Here is a 15,866-nt window from a genome sequence, read left to right on the forward strand (position 1 = left end):
TTTTCTCATAAAAAAGCGATAATATTCCGACCGGGAATGTCCATTTAGCTAAACAGAGGAATGAAAACAAACCTTTCGGTCGACGCGGGCACGAGCCTGAGTCTCACAGTACTGTAACCAGCCACTACCCAAACGCGATACTTTGTTTCAGCCAGAGCCTGCAAAGCCACGATTCAGCGTTTTGCCGCCTTCTGAGAACCTATGGCAGCCGTAGGAAGTGTCACGGGACAGCTAAGATCCTCACTCTTCAATAAACAGAGACAAGAAGAACGATACATTGTCAGACATGCCACTTCCTGCATGAAATCTTCTCAGGTTTTTGCCTGCCATATGAGTTCTGTTATACTCACAGACACCATTCAAACAGTTTTAGAAACTTTAGGGTGTTTTCTATCCAAAGCCAATAATTATATGCATATTCTAGTTACTGGGCAGGAGTAGTAACCAGATTAAATTGGGTACGTTTTTTATCCAGCCGTGAAAATAAAGGTTAATAATTCTGCAAGTTTTCTGTGATCAGAAGCCTGATTCTACTCACTGTGGTAGTGTGGAAGTGTTGAGCTGTATTATTTGGCCTGTGGTCCTGTTGTCCCCAGTCCCAGTGGTGAAGATAATGTCTTAATTGAGCTTCTTGTCTGTGACTGAGATACGTAATCTGCACATTTACTAAAACGTCAGCTCTCATCTCTCCCAATGTTCTCAATGTCAAACGATGAAGGCCGGGTCGTTTTTTTTCATGATTGCAACCCAGGTCATTTTAGTCGGCTGGCCCTCGCTACATATTCGTCGCCAGACCCACTGGCTCCAGGTCATCTACAAGTCTATGCTAGGTAAAGCTCCGCCTTATCTCAGCTCACTGGTCACGATAACAACACCCACCAGTAGCACGCGCTCCAGCAGGTACATCTCACTGGTCATCCCCAAAGCCAACACCTCCTTTGGCCGCATTTCCTTCCAGTTCTCTGCTGCCAGTGAATGGAACGAATTGCAAAAATCACTGGTTGGAGACTCATATCTCCCTCACTAACTTTACACATCAGCTATCTGAGCAGCTAACCGATCGCTGCAGCTGTACATAGTCCATCTGTAAATATCCCACCCAATCTACCTACCTCATCCCCATATTGTTTTTATTTACTTTGCTGCTCTTTTGCACTCCAGTATCTCTACTTACACATCATCATCTGCTCATCTATCACTCCAGTGTTAATCTGCCAAATTGTGATTACTTTGCTACTACGGCCTATTTATTGCCTTACCTCCTCAAGCCATTTGCACACACTGTATATAGACTTTCTTTTTTCTTTTGTGTTGACTGTACGCTTGTTTATTCCATGTAACTCTGTGTTGTATCTGTCGCACTGCTTTGCTTTATCTTGGCCAGGTCGCAGTTGTAAATGAGAACTTGTTCTCAACTGGCCACCTGGTTAAATAAAGGTGAAAAAAAAGATCCTATATCATAATGAATCAGATTACATGGAGAGGGGGAACCTGATCCTAGATCATAATGAATCAGATTACATGGAGAGGGGGGGACCTGATCCTAGATCATAATGAATCAGATTACATGGAGAGGGGGGACCTGATCCTAGATCATAATGAATCAGATTACATGGAGAGGGTGGACCTGATCCTAGATCATAATGAATCAGATTACATGGAGAGGAGGGACCTGATCCTAGATCACAATGAATCAGATTACATGGAGAGGGGGGACCTGATCCTAGATCATAATGAATCAGATTACATGGAGAGGGGGGGACCTGATCCTAGATAATAATGAGTCAGATTACATGGAGAGGGGGGACCTGATCCTATATCATAATGAATCAGATTACATGGAGAGGGGGGACCTGATTCTAGATCAGCAATCCAACTCTGGGACACTGCCTGTATGAAACCGAACAGCAGGTGTTTACTGCCCTCTAGTGGAAGATACCAATAAAACACTTTACTATCAGGGTGGGGAGATGGCTGATTGAAACAGAAAGTAAAGTTGTTCTTTTGTACAGGATCCATTTTGAGACGACAGAGCAGAAAACACTATATGGAGATTATTGAAAAATAAAGTAAGTATTTCTGAACATTAATTTATTCTAATGGACAGAGTAAGATAATGAATACCTGGAATGAGATATTTCTAGTTATTAGAACTGCTATTTGAGCTGAGTTGCTGACAGACAGCAGTTTTCAAAGTGGAAACTAATCAGTAGGTCTACATGTTATCAGTAAAACGTCTGGTAAAGATGGTGGAGGAGCTTTTACATTATATAGTTTTATGTTTATCTCAGGGTTTCTCAATCCTTTTGTTCTTACCAGCACTTACACACCTGATTCAACTAATCATTAAATATTTTAAGACAGTTTAATATTTGAGGCATACAAATGAACATTCTCAAATTAAAACCTTTTGGGTTTGTAGGCCTGTTAACAATTATTAAAGTCCTACAGTAACTCACATTTTGGAGGAAAAAAACACAGGTAAACTTGGTTTAGAGTAAATTATATGTTTATCAAAAATAATGTAAGAGAAGAAACGCGTCTGGGTTTAGAACTCTGGGTTTAGAACTCTGTGTCTCAGTGCCTTGCGACAGTGGGAAGTTCGTTTTGCATGGCCCGGTGCTACAGGTGAGTGGAGTTTAATGTTAAGGAACAATGGAATGGTCTAAAATGCGTAAACTCTGCGCACCCGGGGAGCCGGGCAATGCAAAACGAATTCACCCAGTGACCGTTACTTTATTTCCTTATATGAAACTGAAAGTAACTTTGTAGCCCACGCAGTTACAAAATGTCTGTTGAAACTGTGGCTCATATGTCTCTAGAACGTTAGAACAGTGGTGGAAAAAGTACTCAATTCTCATACTTGAGTAAAAGTAAAGATACCTTAATAGAAAATGACTCAATTAAAAGTGAAAGTCACTCAGTAAAATACTACTTCAGTAAAAGTCAAAGTATTTGGTTTCAAATATAATTAAGTATCAAAAGTAAATGTAATTGCTAAAATATACTTAAGCATCAAAAGTAAAAGTAAAGTAGTGATAATTTAAAATTCCTTTTATTAAGCAAACCAGACAGCACAATTTTCTTGTTATTTTAATTTACGGATAGCCAGGGTCACACTCCAACACTCAGACATCATTTAAAAATGAAGCATTTGTGTTTAGTGAGTCCTCCAGATCAGAGGCAGTAGGGATGACCAGGGATGTTCTCTGTTTAGTGAGTCCTCCAGATCAGAGGCAGTAGGGATGACCAGGGATGTTCTCTGTTTAGTGAGTCCTCCAGATCAGAGGCAGTAGGGATGACCAGGGATGTTCTCTGTTTAGTGAGTCCTCCAGATCAGAGGCAGTAGGGATGACCAGGGATGTTCTCTGTTTAGTGAGTCCTCCAGATCAGAGGCAGTAGGGATGACCAGGGATGTTCTCTGTTTAGTGAGTCCTCCAGATCAGAGGCAGTAGGGATGTTCTCTTGATAAGTGTTGAAATTGGACCGTTTTCTGTCCTGCTAAACATTCAACATGTAACGAGTACTTTTGGGTGTCAGGGAAAATGTATGGAGTAAAAAGTACATCATTTTCTTCATGAATGTAGTGAAGTAAAAGAGAAAGTTGTTAAAAATATATTTCTCAAAGAGATAATGAATGAATGAGAACAATTGACATTCAAGAATTAGTCACTGTGTTAACCACAACCAACATGCTGGATCTCTGTTTAGTTGTCACTGTGTTAACCACAACCAACATGCTGGATCTCTGTTTAGTTGTCACTGTGTTAATCACAACCAACATGCTGGATCTCTGTTTAGTTGTCACTGTGTTAACCACAACCAACATGCTGGATCTCTGTTTAGTTGTCACTGTGTTGACCACAACCAACATGCTGGATCTCTGTTTAGTTGTCACTGTGTTAACCACAACCAACATGCTGGATCTCTGTTTAGTTGTCACTGTGTTAACCACAACCAACATGCTGGATCTCTGTTTAGTTGTCACTGTGTTAACCACAACCAACATGCTGGATCTCTGTTTAGTTGTCACTGTGTTAACCACAACCAACATGCTGGATCTCTGTTTAGTTGTTACTGTGTTAACCACAACCAACATGCTGGATCTCTGTTTAGTTGTCACTGTGTTAACCACAACCAACATGCTGGATCTCTGTTTACAGGGGTCAGTGCTCTAAAATGAGTCTCTCTGGGGAGAGAGAGGAGGGGGGCCCTGCCTCTAAAATGAGTCTCTCTGGGGAGAGAGAGGAGGGGGGCCCTGCCTCTAAAATTAGTCTCTCTGGGGAGATAGAGGAGGGGGGCCCTGCGTCTAAAATGCGTCTCTCTGGGGGACATGACACCAAAGCTAAGCGGTAAGATGACAATTTTATGAAGAATTGATTTAGTTTATTTCCTAAATAATTAGCTGTCTTAAGGTGAATGCACTTACTGTAAATCTCTCTGGATAAGAGCATCTGCTAAATCAGGGGTTCTCAATCCGGGGTCTGCGGAGGTACTGCAGGGGTTCTGCAGGAAGCGTGGGGAGTGGTGGTGGATCCAGGGAGAAAACTAAACTAATATTCTGAAATGTCATTGTGGTCTTATGTTCCCATCTATTGGAATTATTTAGCAACTGCAGTAGTGCTGAATTTTTTTTTTATTCCTTACTAAAGTAGTAATTACTGAGAATTACTAGTTAATTGTATCACTTACAACCATAAAATAACAACTTATACCATAACAAACAATTAAACTGACATAAACCAAAATCACTATATATGTAGTTATTTAGTTAATTACCAAATTGAGCCGGTCGGTCACATTTGAGAGTGACATATAGCATTTTGCATAAAAAAACATGATTTTTGTCTCTCTGAAATGAAAAAATCAAGTGATAGATTTTAAACAAATCCTTGTCTGTGAGAGATGTAATAATTAATACATAATTTCTTTAAACAATAAAAGCTCATTTCTGTAAAGTGATATGTTGCGTTTTGGAACTCTTCTTATGTTTCCCATCTGAGATCAGAGTAGATGAGAGATGTAATGTTTGTCTCTGTTGTGTTGAAGACCAATCAAGCAGGAGAGACCAGCCTCCCCTGTACCCAGCTGTGTGTCCATGAAGAGTGACTGGTCTATGATGCATCCTATAGAGTTTAGAGAGGGAGACTTTTCTACTGAACAAAGGTAAGAAGAACTCATGGGTCATGGTCAGTGAGTTAAACAACACTGTCTCTAGTCATTTCTCCTCTCCCATTTTCACATTTCTTTTTGTTGCTTTCATAATCCATAGGCTAATCCTTTTGTCCATTTTCATAGTCCTAAAACAAAATTAAACAAACACAACGTTCCCTCCCTGTGTGTGTGTGTGTGTGTGTGTGTGTGTGTGTGTGTGTGTGTGTGTGTGTGTGTGTGTGTGTGTGTGTGTGTGTGTGTGTGTGTGTGTGTGTGTGTGTGTGTGTGTGTGTGTGTGTGTGTGTGTGTGTCCAGAGGTCTTATAGACATACTATATGACCTGAGTGTGTTAACTCCTGAGAGTCTAGGGGGGAACCATAAACCTGCCTCTCCAACTCTCCCTGACCTGAGTGTTTTAACTCCTGAGAGTCTAGGGGGGAACCATAAACCTGCCTCTCCATCTCTCCCTGACCTGAGTGTTTTAACTCCTGAGAGTCTAGGGGGGAACCATAAACCTGCCTCTCCAACTCTCCCTGACCTGAGTGTGTTAACTCCTGAGAGTCTAGGGGAACCATAAACCTGCCTCTCCATCTCTCCCTGACCTGAGTGTTTTAACTCCTGAGAGTCTAGGGGGGGACCATAAACCTGCCTCTCCAACTCTCCCTGACCTGAGTGTGTTAACTCCTGAGAGTCTAGGGGAACCATAAACCTGCCTCTCCAACTCTCCCTGACCTGAGTGTGTTAACTCCTGAGAGTCTAGGGGGGAACCATAAACCTGCCTCTCCAACTCTCCCTGACCTGAGTGTGTTAACTCCTGAGAGTCTAGGGGGGAACCATAAACCTGCCTCTCCAACTCTCCCTGACCTGAGTGTTTTAACTCCTGAGAGTCTAGGGGGAACCATAAACCTGCCTCTCCAACTCTCCCTGACCTGAGTGTGTTAACTCCTGAGAGTCTAGGGGGGAACCATAAACCTGCCTCTCCAACTCTCCCTGACCTGAGTGTGTTAACTCCTGAGAGTCTAGGGGGGGACCATAAACCTGCCTCTCCAACTCTCCCTGACCTGAGTGTGTTAACTCCTGAGAGTCTAGGGGGAACCATAAACCTGCCTCTCCATCTCTCCCTGACCTGAGTGTTTTAACTCCTGAGAGTCTAGGGGGGAACCATAAACCTGCCTCTCCAACTCTCCCTGACCTGAGTGTGTTAACTCCTGAGAGTCTAGGGGGGAACCATAAACCTGCCTCTCCAACTCTCCCTGACCTGAGTGTTTTAACTCCTGAGAGTCTAGGGGGGAACCATAAACCTGCCTCTCCATCTCTCCCTGACCTGAGTGTTTTAACTCCTGAGAGTCTAGGGGGGAACCATAAACCTGCCTCTCCAACTCTCCCTGACCTGAGTGTGTTAACTCCTGAGAGTCTAGGGGAACCATAAACCTGCCTCTCCATCTCTCCCTGACCTGAGTGTTTTAACTCCTGAGAGTCTAGGGGGGGACCATAAACCTGCCTCTCCAACTCTCCCTGACCTGAGTGTGTTAACTCCTGAGAGTCTAGGGGAACCATAAACCTGCCTCTCCAACTCTCCCTGACCTGAGTGTGTTAACTCCTGAGAGTCTAGGGGGGAACCATAAACCTGCCTCTCCAACTCTCCCTGACCTGAGTGTGTTAACTCCTGAGAGTCTAGGGGGGGACCATAAACCTGCCTCTCCAACTCTCCCTGACCTGAGTGTGTTAACTCCTGAGAGTCTAGGGGGGAACCATAAACCTGCCTCTCCAACTCTCCCTGACCTGAGTGTGTTAACTCCTGAGAGTCTGTAAAGTGATATGTTGCGTTTTGGAATGAAACTCTTCTTATGTTTCCCCATCTGAGCTCAGAGTAGATGAGAGATGTAATGTTTGTCTCTGTTGTGTTGAAGTCCAATCAAGCAGGAGAGACCAGCCTCCCCTGTTCCCAGCTGTGTGTCCATGAAGAGTGACCAGTCTATGAATCTACCTATATTCTTTAGAGAGGGAGACTTTTCTACTGAACAAAGGTAAGAAGAACTCATGGGTCATGGTCAGTGAGTTAAACAACACTGTCTCTAGTCATTTCTCCTCTCCCATTTTCACATTTCTTTTGGTTGTTTTCATAATCCATAGGCTAATCCTTTAGTCCATTTTCATAGTCCTAAAACAGTGTGTGTGTGTGTGTGTGTGTGTGTGTGTGTGTGTGTGTGTGTGTGTGTGTGTGTGTGTGTGTGTGTGTGTGTGTGTGTGTGTGTGTGTGTGTGTGTGTGTGTGTGTGTGTGTGTGTGTGTGTGTGTGTTTTGTCCACAGAAACCAACAGGAGAGATCAGAGTCAGAGATTCTCAGTGGTCAGTCTTCCCAGAGTCATCAAACAGACCTGGACTCTATATTCAGTGTATGTGGTCCTGTTATGAACATTTGTTTTTGTTTTCCTCAAGTAAAGTTATTATTGTATTAATGAGAAACCAATTCTTCTCTTGCTTAACTTATTTACATGACTTATTTCAGATGCTTGAAGAGAAAATTATGACATTTGTGAAGAACGAGCTGAAGATGTTCAAGAAGATTCTTAGTCCAAAACTCCCAGAAGGCTTTGAGAGTCAGAAGCAGGATGAGGAAGTGGTGGATGCTGAAGATGAGAGGCAGGAGAGCAGTGCCAGAGAGGGGGCTCTGAAGATCACACTGCACGTCCTGAGGAAAATGAACCAGAAGGAGCTCGCTGACACACTGGAGAAATGTAAGATCTGTCTGCCTCATGTTGAATGCTGTTTTATAACATTTAAAAGCTGTGGCTAAAGTACAGCTAAAGTAGATGTGTAACTCAATGATATTGTAGCAGCCTTAACACAACACCTATTGACCTCATCAAGTAGCAGCAGGGATGTGTTGTGTTGATTAATTTAGAGAGAGAGAGAGAGAGAGAGAGAGAGAGGAGAGTGAGGAGAACCAGAGAGAGGAGAGCCAGAGAGAGGAGAGCCAGAGGAGAGAGGGTAACCAGAGAGAGGAGAGCCACAGAGAGAGACAGAGAGAGAGCCACAGAGAGAGACAGAGAGAGAGACAGAGAGAGAGAGAGACACAGGAAAACCTGGCTCCCTGTAGAGGAAAGGCTGTGCAACCACTGCACAACAGCAGAACCTGAGACGGAGCTGCATTTCCTGACAAAATGTAAAAAATATTAAAAAATGAGAGAGTGTCATTTCCCCAAATTTGAAACCCTTATTCAAGGTTTCAAAGACCTCTCTGATGAGGATAGGTTCCCCGTCCTGTTGGGGGAGGAAGCAGAGAGCTGTGGGTTGGCAGAGCACTACATTGCTGCCTGCCATAAGTTGAGGGACAGTGTCTGACAGACCAACCAACCAATCCCGTTGACAATTTTGATTCTTACTATTTTCATATTGTAAGCTTTGGCAATATGTACATTGCTCCGTCATGCCAATAAAGCGAATTGAATTGAGAGAGACAGGATTGAGAGACAGAGGAGAGACGGAGGAGACGGAGAGAGAGACAGAGGAGAGAGAGAGACATTAATAATACCATCAATGATACCAATAATAATATAATCAGTCACACCAGTCTGTAATGCATTATGAAAACATTTACACATTTATACAGTCAGTTAAGTGAAGAAATTAGTATAATTAAAACTTTATAACAGTCCTACAATACTGTAGGCATTAAAACAGATGTAATATTAATATCCTCTGTGTTATTTCTAGATTCAGATGAGCTTGCTGTGATTTGCCAACGTGAACTCAAATCTAATCTAAAGAAGAAGTTTCAATGTGTATTTGAGGGGATCGCTAAACAAGGAAACCCAACACTTCTCAATAAGATCTACACAGAGCTCTACATCACAGAGGGAGGAACAGGAGAGGTCAATAATGAACATGAGCTGAGACAGATTGAGACAACAACCAGGAAACTAGCAAGACCAGAGACTGCAATCAAATGTAACGACATCTTCACACCCTTAACTGGACAAGACAAACTCATCAGAACTGTGCTGACAAAGGGAGTCGCTGGCATTGGAAAAACAGTCTCTGTGCAGAAGTTCATTCTGGACTGGGCTGAAGGAAACGCAAATCAGGATGTCCAATTTGTATTTTCATTCCCTTTTCGGGAGCTGAATTTGATGAAAGAGGACAAACACACTTTCATTGAACTTCTTAATCACTTCTCAATGGAAACCAAACAATCAGGAATCTCCATCTACAACAAGTACAAAGTTCTGTTCATCTTTGATGGTCTGGATGAGTGCCGACTGCCCCTAGACTTCCAGAAGAACAAGATCTGTTGGGACGTCACAAAGTCAACCTCAGTGGATGTTCTGCTGACAAATCTCATCAAGGGAAATCTGCTTCCCTCTGCTCTCCTCTGGATAACTACCCGACCTGCAGCAGCCAATAAGATCCCTTCAGGGTGTGTTGACCAGGTGACAGAGGTACGAGGGTTCAATGATCCACAGAAGGAGGAGTACTTCAGGAAGAGATTCAGTGATGAGGACCTGGCCAGCAGAATCATCTCACACATAAAGACATCAAGGAGCCTCCACATCATGTGCCACATTCCAGTCTTCTGTTGGATTTCTGCAACAGTCCTCGAAGACATGCTGAAACATAAGAGAGAAGAGATGCCCAAGACTCTGACTGAGATGTACACACACCTTGTGGTGTTTCATACCAACCAGAAGAATGAAAAGTATCTTGGGAAAGAAGAGACAGATCCACACTTGAATAACGAGAGCATTCTGTCACTGGGAAAACTGGCTTTTCAACAGCTAGTGAAGGGCAATCTGATTTTCTATGAAGAAGACCTGAAAGAGGCTGGCATTGATGTCTATGATGCATCAGTGTACTCAGGATTGTGCACACAGATCTTTAAAGAGGAATGTGTTCTGTACCAGGAGAAGGTGTACTGCTTCGTGCATCTGAGCATTCAGGAGTTTCTGGCTGCTGTGTATGTGTTCCTCTCATTCATCAACAACAATGAGAATCTAATGGACAAACCACAATCAACATCCAGGAACCTTTCTGCGCTGTTCAGAAAGCCTGAAGTTACTTTCTACAAGAGTGCTGTGGATAAAGCCTTACACAGTGAGACGGGAAACCTGGACTTTTTCCTCCGCTTCCTTCTGGGCCTCTCACTGAAGTCCAATCAGAAGCACTTACGAGGTCTACTGACAAAGACAAGAAGCAGCTCACAGACCCATGAAAAAACAGTCAAGTACATCAAGGAGAAGATCAGGGAGAATCCCTCTCCAGAGAGGTGCATTAATCTGTTCCACTGTCTGAATGAACTGAATGACCATTCTCTAGTGGAGGAGATCCAAAGCTTCCTGAGATCAGGAAGTCTCTCAGAACCCAACCTGTCACCTGCACAGTGGTCAGCTCTGGTCTTTGTGTTGCTGACTTCAGAAAAGGAGCTGGATGTGTTTGACCTGAAGAAATACTCCAGATCAGAGGAAGGTCTTCTGAGGCTGCTGCCAGTGTTCAAAGCCTCCAGTGCATTTCTGTGAGTACATAAAATGACATATAAAATCTAATCATCAGGAAGAAATATTCAGGTTAAAGAAAAATATGCATTATAATATGTGTTTAATTAATATTATATTGAAAACATTGAATAAATGCATTGATTTTCACATTAGTATAACAATATGACCATACAATTCTAGGAGACAGAAGAAGAATCTATATGTTGTTTGGGAGAATAAACCAAATGCATCTGCCATTGTCCTTCTACACTAAATTAACAATGTGTTTGAAGTCATGATCTCTTTGCAGGCTGTCAGGCTGTCTAGTCACAGAGGAAGGCTGTGCTTCTCTGGTCTCAGCTCTGAGGTCAAACCCCTCACACCTGAGAGAGCTGGATCTGAGTAACAATGACCTGAAGGATTCAGGAGTGAAGCTGCTCTCTGCTGTACTGGGGAATCACCACTGTAAACTGGAGACTCTGAGGTCAGTATTATCAGATATGAAAGTACTTTATGCATGTAGTTCTCCCATTTGAAAAAGTCGTAATTATTCGGACATATTACTTATAGTGTATTAAAGTAGTCATAAGTTTAGCATGTTGTCCCATATTCCATGCCTGCTGTCACGTTTCTCTAAGACAGAACCCAGAAGCAGACCAGGACAAGGTGAGTAAAATGAAGGTGAGTATTTATTGGTAGTCTTGATGTGTAATTTGAGTGATCCAGGAGACGAAGCGGAGGTGAGTTGATGAGAGTAGATGGGTGGATTCAATGACGTCACTGTATCCACCGACGGCCAGGCAAGGGAGTTGAATGTTCCGGGAGAATGACTGTAGACAGAGTAAACGGGGGGTGAGTAACCAGTAACAAGAACAAAACAACAAGACTAGCTCAGGAAACATGAGGCTGTTCGTTGCTAACGATCCAGCAGGGAATGGATGTCAGCTCAGAGCTAATGAAGAGGTGATGATCAGGACCAGGTGTGCAGAAGGTTGATGAGATGCAGGTGTAGGGTAATCACTAGATCTCCCGCCTAACTTCGTTGCCTAGCAACCAGACAGGGTAATAATATCACTAGATCTCCCGCCTAACTTCGTTGCCTAGCAAGCAGATAGGTTTCTGAACGCACCCTTAGACTCCAAACAGAAAACAGTCAGCTCAGGCAGAAACAGACTCAGGAAGCGGGATTCCTGACACCTGCAGTGAGGCTTGTGATTCTACTAACTTGTTGAATTCATTAGCAGGTGGTCTTGGTTGTGTTTTGGATGATGTTTTTCCTAATAGATACTGAATAGTAAATAATGTCCTGTCATTTTGGAGTCACTTCACTTCTATTGTCAGTGACTTCTACATTCATGTGGATGCTACCATGATTATGAATAACCATGAATGAATCGTGAATGATGATAAATGAGAAACGGAGGCACAAAGATCAAACCCCCTCTGTTATTGGTAATGTTGAGAGGTTAGCATGTTTTGTTGTAGCCTCTGTTATTGGTAATGGTGAGAGGTTAGCATGTGTTGTTGTAGCCTCTGTTATTGGTAATGGTGAGAGGTTAGCATGTTTTGTTGTAGCCTCTGTTATTGGTAATGGTGAGAGGTTAGCATGTTTTGTTGTAGTCTCTGTTATTGGTAATGGTGAGAGGTTAGCATGTTTTGTTGTAGCCTCTGTTATTGGTAATGGTGAGAGGTTAGCATGTTTTGTTGTAGCCTCTGTTATTGGTAATGGTGAGAGGTTAGCATGTTTTGTTGTATCCTCTGGTATTGGTAATGGTGAGAGGTTAGCATGTTTTGTTGTAGCCACTGTTATTGGTAATGGTGAGAGGTTAGTATGTTTTGTTGTAGCCTCTGTTATTGGTAATGGTGAGAGGTTAGCATGTTTTGTTGTAGTCTCTGTTATTGGTAATGGTGAGAGGTTAGCATGTTTTGTTGTAGCCTCTGTTATTGGTAATGGTGAGAGGTTAGCATGTTTTGTTGTAGCCTCTCTTATTGGTAATGGTGAGAGGTTAGCATGTTTTGTTGTGGCCTCTGTAACTTTCTCACTCATTCTGATTCATGATTCATTCATGATATTTCTTAATCATGGCATCATCAGAATTTCGTTTTTAATTGTGAATCACATACAGTTGAAGTCGGAAGTGTACATACACTTAGGTTGGAGTCATTAAAACGTGTTTTTCAACCACTCCACAAATTTCTTGTTAACAAACTATAGTTTTGGCAAGTCGGTTAGGACATCTACTTTGTGCATGACACAAGTAATTCGTCCAACAATTGTCTACAGGCAGATTATTTCACTTATAATTCACTGTATCACAATTCCAGTGGGTCAGAGGTTTACATACACTAAGTTGACTGTGCCTTTAAACAGCTTGGAAAATTCCAGAAAATTATGTCATGGCTTTAGAAGCATCTGGTAGGCTAATTGACATAATTTGGATGTATTTCAAAGCCTACCTTCAAAGTCAGTGCCTCTTTGCTTGACATCATGGGAAAATGAAAAGGAATCTGCCAAAATCTCAGAAAAAAAAATTGTAGACCTCCACAAGTCTGCTTCATCCTTGGGAGCAATTTCCAAACGCCTGAAGGTAACACGTTCATCTGTTCAATCAATAGTACGCAAGTCTAAACACCATGGGACCACACAGCCGTCATACCATCCCAACTGTGAAGCACGGCGGTGGCAGCATCATGTTGTGGGGGTGCTTTGCTGCAGGAGGGACTGGTGCACTTCACAAAATAGATGGAATCATGAGGCAGGAAAATTGTGGATATTGAAGCAACAACTCAAGACATCAGTCAGGAAGTTAAAGCTTGGTCACAAATGGTTCTTCCAAATGGACAATGACCCCAAGCATACTTCCAAAGTTGTGGCAAAATGGATTAAGGACAACAAAGTCAAGGTATTGGACTGGCCATCACAAAAGCCTGACCTCAATCCTATAGAAAATTTGTGGCCAGAATTGAAAAAGCGTGTGCGAGCAAGGAGGCCTACAAACCTGACTCAGTTACACCAGCTCTGTCAGGAGGAATGGGCCAAAATTCACCCAACTTATTGTGGGAAGCTTGTGGAAGGCTACCCGAAATGTTTAACCCAAGTTAAACCATTTAAAGGCAACGCTACCAAATACTAATTGAGTGTATGTAAACTTCTGACCCACTGGGAATGGGATGAAAGAAATAAAAGCTGAAATAAATCATTCTCTCTACTATTATTCTGACATTTCACATTCTTAAAAGAAAGTGGTGATCCTAACTGACCTAAGACAGGGGATTTTTACTAGGATTAAATGTCAGGAATTGTAAAAATTGAGTTTAAATGCATTTGGCTAAGGTGTATGTAAACTTCTGACTTCAACTGTATGTATTAAAATACCCTAAAATAAAAGGTGACATTATATACTGTCACCTCATATGAAACATTTGATCTGAAATCCAAAATGTTGGAGTATAGAGCCACATTTAAAATGTTTTCTTCACTGTCAAAATAGATATGGTGTGGACTGTATACTCAATACAATCTAAATCTGATACCTCACTGTCTGTCTTTTGACTGATACTGCTTTTTAAACTGGTCTGGTCAGTCTACTCAAATATTTGTACTATAAATGCTTCTATCTGCAGGCAAAACGTTGATAATTTGTAATTTATAATATGATACATTCATTTACGAATAGATATGGAAGGTTTCAGGACACTGATATCTGAATATGTTGAAAAATGATACTGCCACTATTTTCACCACCAAAGAATAGCAGTGTGATTTTAATATGATTTGACTCTTTGCAGGCTGTCAGGCTGTCTAGTCACAGAGGAAGGCTGTGCTTCTCTGGTCTCAGCTCTGAGGTCAAACCCCTCACACCTGAGAGAGCTGGACCTGAGTAACAATGACCTGGAGGATTCAGGAGTGAAGCTGCTCTCTATTGGACTGGGGAATCCCCACTGTAAACTGGAGACTCTGAGGTCAGTATTCCTGTAGTTGGTCAACAAGTGATACCTGTTCACCAGATCCACATGTGTTTACCAGACACACATAGTCCACACCATATGTGTTTGGACAGTGAAGCTTACAGTTTTAAATGTGGTGCTATGCACCAGCATTTTTGATTTGAGAAGTTTCATATTAGGTGACAGTACAGAATGTCACCTTTTATTTGAGGGTATTTTCATACATAGCTGTGTTACTGTTAAGAAAGGAAAGCACTTCATGTATTTAGTTCTCCCATTTGAAAAAGTTGTACATATTCGGACAAATTCACATATATTGTATTAAAGTAGCCATAAGTTTAGTATTTAGTCCCATGTTCCATGCCTGCAGTGATTACATCAAGCTTGTGATTCTACAAACTTGTTGAATGCATTTGCAGTTTGTCTTGGTTGTGTTTTGGATTATGTTTTTCCTAATAGAAACTGAATGGTGAATAATGTCCTGTCATTTTGGAGTCACTTCACTTGTATTGTCAGTAAGAATAGAAGATGTTTCTGAACACTTCTACATTCATGTGGATGCTACCATGATTATGAATAATCATGAATGAATCGTTAATGATGATGAATGAGAAATTTACAGAGGCACAAAGATCAGACCCCCTCTGTTATTGGTATTATTCTGTATACTTCTGGCCCTTCTTTGGACACTGTGTTAACTAACCTCCAGACGAGCTTCAATGCCATACAACTCTCCTTCCGTGGCCTCCAACTGCTCTTAAATACAAGTAAAACTAAATGCATGCTCTTCAACCGATCGCTGCCTGCACCTGCCCGCCTGTCCAGCATCACTACTCTGGACGGTTCTGACTTAGAATATGTGGACAACTACAAATACCTGGGTGTCTGGTTAGACTGTAAACTCTCCTTCCAGACTCACTATAAGCATCTCCAATCCAAAATTAAATCTAGAATTGGCTTCCTATTTCGCAACATAGCATCCTTCACTCATGCTGTCAAACATACCCTTATAAAACTGACCATCCTACCGATTCTCGACTTCGGCGATGTCATTTACAAAATAGCCTCCAATACCCTACTCAATAAATTGGATGCAGTCTATCACAGTGCCATCCGTTTTGTCACCAAAGCCCCATATACTACCCACCACTGCGACCTGTACGCTCTCGTTGGTTGGCCCTCGCTTCATACTCGTCGCTAAACCCACTGGCTCCAGGTCATCTACAAGACCCTGCTAGGTAAAGTCCCCCCTTATCTCCGCTCACTGGTCACCGTAGCAGCACCCACCTGT

The 15,866-nt window shown here is 42.2% G+C and overlaps 1 long non-coding RNA gene across 1 annotated transcript; it reads left to right on the plus strand.

The window, feature by feature from the left end:
• Positions 1 to 1,998: 1,998 nt before the first annotated feature.
• Positions 1,999 to 5,326, plus strand: LOC145865959 (uncharacterized). Its single transcript, XR_014383108.1, has 3 exons — positions 1,999 to 2,069; positions 4,164 to 4,352; positions 5,050 to 5,326. It is a non-coding gene; the product is annotated as an uncharacterized LOC145865959 (long non-coding RNA).
• Positions 5,327 to 15,866: the final 10,540 nt, after the last annotated feature.

The sequence above is a fragment of the Salmo salar genome, unplaced genomic scaffold, assembly GCF_965601325.2.
Source record: "Salmo salar unplaced genomic scaffold, fSalSal1 ptg000005l, whole genome shotgun sequence".
Classification (NCBI taxonomy): domain Eukaryota; kingdom Metazoa; phylum Chordata; class Actinopteri; order Salmoniformes; family Salmonidae; genus Salmo; species Salmo salar.